The 5,000-nt window shown below is 38.0% G+C and overlaps 1 non-coding gene across 1 annotated transcript in view; it reads left to right on the top strand.

Annotated features, from left to right (window-relative positions):
• Window positions 1–43, top strand: part of LOC141300614 (5S ribosomal RNA) — a 119-nt gene extending 76 nt beyond the window's left edge. Inside the window, exon 1 of the ribosomal RNA XR_012342008.1 lies at window positions 1–43. This exon is cut by the window's left edge and continues 76 nt beyond it. This is a non-coding gene — a ribosomal RNA (5S ribosomal RNA).
• Window positions 44–5,000: the final 4,957 nt, after the last annotated feature.

Here is a 5,000-nt window from a genome sequence, read left to right on the forward strand (position 1 = left end):
ACTTGGATGGGAGACCGCCTGGGAATACCAGGTGCTGTAAGCTTTTGCCTTTTCTTCACTATTTATATAATATGCTGGCTTTTACGGAGGCTGATCTTTAAATAGCCCACTTTTTGGAGCAGCCCTCGCTTATGGCCATACCACCTTGAGCGCTCCCTAGTGGTGACAGGAAGTGGTACAGTGAGAGAAGCAAGGAGGAAGAAGGAGTGTGTTTGTTTGAGTGGAGTAAAGGATTCAATTCTTTTCACATTGTTTGGAAAAACTGCTCCAAAGGAGTGTTTGCGTGTTGGGGGGTCATTTAATCCTCAAACAGTGTCGTGCTGTTTGGGGATAAATACCTCACACAGCGAGGAAAGAGAAATGGCTGGACAACAGGAGACGGGAAGAGGTCGAAACATGCAGGACAAGAGAGATGGAGAGCGCAGCTATGGAAAGGAACTGACGGTGCTGGTGGAGATGGAGGGGGAGGACAGAATCACAATGATGGAACTATTAAAGAGTGTGAAGGAAGAATGCGGAGGAGTGATCGGTTGCAGGTATAAATCTCCAAAAGAGTATGAGTTAACAATGGAAGATATGAAGGCAAAAGGAAAAATTCTGGATGGTTTGAAGATAAAAAACAGTCGTGTAATGGTGAAGGAAGTGGATTGCATGGAGGTGGTTGTTTCTTTCTTAGGACTGCCTATGTATATTCAAGATGAAGAAATATTGAGCAAACTAAAGGATTGGGGAGTAACAGAAGCGTCTAAAATCAAGAGGAGAATGTGGCCGGGAACCGACATCGCGGATGGGACAAGGTTTTTAAAAGTTAAGTTCAATAATGTTGTTAAATCGTTGCCCTATTCAACGAAATTTGAGACGCTCGGAGGGACAGAACACTTTAGGGTGATACATGACCGACAAGTGAAGGTTTGCCGTTTGTGTATACAACCGGGACATGTTGTGAGGGACTGCCCGAGCTTTAGGTGTTTTAGATGCGATAAACAAGGACACTATGCAAGAGAGTGCAAAGAGGTGAATTGTGAAGTGTGTGGAATGCGGCCAGGACTGTGCGTGTGTGAAACGCCGGCTATGATGGAAGAAAGGAACGGCGAGGGGATAATGGAAGATCTGTACGAGGAGCTGGAGAGTGAAGAAAAAGAAGAGGAAGAGGTAATTGTTGAAGGAGAGATGAGTCAAAGCACTTGGGGAGAGAAAGAGAGAGCGACAAACAGGGGAGATACTAAGAGTGAGAGCAGCCCAGAGGAGGCGGGCGCGGGGCAACAGATGAGACAGAGAAAGAAGAAAAAAAGAACAGCAGGTAAAGAGATGGATCAGAGAGGTCTGGAGTGTGAAGATGGAAACGGGAAGACGGAAAAAAATGACAATGAAGAAGGTGGTAATGCTAAAAGTCAAGGAGAAAAACATCTGGAGAGAAGAGGAATGAAGAAAGACGAAGGGGGAGGAAAGGAGAAAGAAATGATAGAAAATCCTGTGAAAAACGGAGAGGAAGACATGGATACATGTGAGGGGAAAGGTATATTGAAAAAAAGAAAGAAGGAAAGACTGGAGGAGCAAAAGGCAGAAAGTAAGAGTTTGATTTAATTGGAATGAGTATAAATCCCTTAAAAACTGTGATAATCATTATGTGGGGTATTTTGCACATTGCGTGTCTGAACAGTAACGGGCTAAGAGACCTAAAAAAGTTTGAGAGGGTGAAGAGACTGTTAAAAGCTGATGTGCTATGCCTACAAGAGACGCATTGGACAGGGGATATAATGGACAATATAAAAAAGAGTTGGGAGGGGGAAATTTATGTGAGTCATGGAAATGTAAAAGCATGTGGAGTGGCGATTTTGATAAAAAGAGACAGAGTGCAAAATGTGAAACAAATTTATAAAGATGGAAATGGGAGAATGCTAGGACTTGAATTTAAGTTTTGTAATGAAATGTTTAGGCTTATAAACATTTATGCACCGAATATAGAGATTGACAGAAAATAAGTCTTTAAGGAAATGAAGACACAATGGAAAGAGAAGTGTATAGTAGTTGGGGATTTCAACGTGTGGTGCACGAGACTGGATGCTTCCAGTAGTGCTAATTTTAAATCTGATGGGTCAAGAAAGTTCTTAACAGAGTGGATGCAGAATGAAGACATAGTAGATGTGTGGAGGGAAGAGAATCCATATAAAAGAGAATTTTCGAGAAGACAAATGGTGATGGGTAATTTGAAACAGAGTCGTATAGATTTATGTTTGGCAAAAAGAGAAATGTTAAAATATGTTAAAAATGTGAAATATAAGTTTGTCAGTTTAAGTGATCATGCTGTGATGACAGTCAAGATGGGTGTAAGTGAAGAGGAGAGGGGAGGGGGTTTGTGGTGTCTGAATGCAAATCTGTTAAATGAAGAGGCATATAAAGAAAATATTGTAAAATGTATAAATTATGAAATGCAGAATTCTCTATTTGAGGAAAATGTATGTGAATGGTGGGAGGGAATGAAAGAGAAAATTAAAAAAAGAAGTATTAGGTATTCAAAACAAAGAGATTTTATGAGCAGAAGCTTTGGAAAATGCATTAAAAGGGGAAGCGGAAAAAATAGAAAATAATCCTGAGTACAGTGAAGAGTGCTTTTGGAGGTTAAAAACAGAATTAGAGGAGTATGAAAAGGAAAAAAGCAAGGGAGCTATAATAAGAAGTAGAGCTCAGTATGCTTTAGAGGGAGAAAGAAGTACAAAATTCTTCCTAAATTTAGAAAATAAAAAGCAGAGGAGAAAACACATTGTAGAGTTAGAAAATAGAAAAGGCGATAAAATAAATGATTTTGTTGGGATAATAGGAGAAGTGGAGAATTTTTATAGGGAATTATTCAAGAAAGAGGGTGTAAAACAAGAATGTGTGGATGAAGTCTTGAGTACTGTGAACGTGAAGCTAGACGAGGATGAGAAGAATATGTGCGAAAGAGATATAGGTATTGAAGAAATAAAAGATGCAATAAATCAGACAAAAAAGAATAAAAGTCCGGGCTCGGATGGTTTGACACATGAGTTCTATAAGGCCTTCATAGGGACCCTAGCACCAATACTGCTAAGGTTGTATAAAGGTATGGAGGAGAGAGGGGAAATGCCGAGATCCATGGGCTTAGGAATAATAACTATCTTATATAAAAATAAAGGAAATCCATTGAAGTTGGAAAATTATAGGCCTTTGAGTCTGCTTAATTCGGATTATAAAATTTTAACAAAAGTAATAGCCAATAGAATTAAACAGGTTGTAGGGAGTATTGTGTCGCCTAGCCAAGCATACAGTATAATGGGGAGAGACATTATGGATATCATATGTACAATAAGAGACGTTGTAGAAAACATGGGAAAGGATGGGGAAGGGGGGTTGGTTTTATCTGTGGATTTGAATAAAGCTTTTGATAGAGTGGAGCACAGTTTTATTGAGCAGACAATGGCGAGATATGGGTTTGGAGACAGAATAAGAAAATGGATCAAATTAATATATGACAATGCCCGGAGCTGTGTTAAAATTAATGGGGCATTAACTGACCCCTTTCCATTAGAAAGGTCAGTCAGACAAGGGTGCCCATTATCTGCTTTGTTATATTCAATAACAGCGGAGCCGCTGGCATCTTTGATAAAAAGTGATAAAGAAATAAGAGGTATTCAAATTCCTTATGGAGGAGTAAGTGTAATCCACCAATATGCTGATGACACAACTTTTACTGTCAAGGATGTAGAGAGTGTTAAGAGAATAAAAATGCAGATAGAAAAATATGGAAAAGCTTCAGGTGCAAAGATAAATGTTGACAAGTCAGAAATAATAAGTATAGGAGGGGTGGAGATAAAAGGGTCAGATGTTCCATTTAAAATAACGAAAGAGTATTTAAGGATATTAGGAGTGAATATTGGAGTAAATGCGAAAGAGGCTAGAGATGCCACATGGACTGGAGTTTTAAATAAAATAAAACAAGTACTTAATTTCTGGAGGCAAAGAGAATTGAGATTAAGAGGAAAGGTAGTTGTGGCTAATTCGTTAATACTCACTAAATGCAATTATGTGATGGGAGCAATTGACATGCCAGACTGGGTTTTGAACGGAATAAAAGAGGCTGTGAATAATTTTGTGTGGGGAGGTAAAGGAATTAAAATATCAACAAAAACACTGATAGCAGACTATAAGGAGGGAGGTCTGAGGTTGATAGACTTAGAGGTTAAGAGGAAAGCAATAAGAGTTAAAACAATAAAAAAATATTTATGTGACAAAGTACAGTATGGGTGGAAGGGATATATGAAATTTTTTTTAAATAAAGGTGGAGGATGTGGTGAGGAAGGACTGTTTATGGCTTTTAAAAAACCTATGACTGAGAAAATGCCAATGTTTTATCAAGAAGTATTTAGTGCTTGGGCTGAGTTTTTGGTTAATGTTAATTATGAATGTGACAATATAAATCAAGTACTTGACCAGCCATTATTTCTGAATCCAAAAATTAAAAGGGGAGGGAAAATGCTTTATAATAAGTTGTTTATGAGGGCGGGAGTTAGGAAAGTGAAAGACATGGCATATGAATATGTTAAAGGTTTTTTGCCAAATAGAGCTATATATGATTGTGTAGTAGGATGGGATGATGAAATTGAGAAATCTAAAGTGGATTGTGAATGTGAAAACATTAAAACAAGCCTACCAGAAGGGTGGGTGCAAAGGATTGAGAAAGAGACTGTAAAAATAGGAGATTGGGGATTTCCTGAAATGTATGTTATTGATAAAAAGGGAAAAAAGTTTTTGTGTCAGTTAAATGTGAAAACATGTTATAAGATGATGGTGAAAAAGGAAATCAAAATGCCTGCCTCTGAGGTGGTTTGGCCAAGGGTATTCCCTGGAATAAATGTAAAGACAATTTGGAGGAATTTAAATGTGAAATAAAATGGACTGGATTGTGAAAACCTGGACTTTAAATTAAGGCATAATAGAATATATACAAAGGTGGTGATTCATCAAATGAACAAAAATGTAAA

Source organism: Garra rufa, chromosome 1 (assembly GCF_049309525.1).
Source record: "Garra rufa chromosome 1, GarRuf1.0, whole genome shotgun sequence".
NCBI classification, from domain to species: domain Eukaryota; kingdom Metazoa; phylum Chordata; class Actinopteri; order Cypriniformes; family Cyprinidae; genus Garra; species Garra rufa.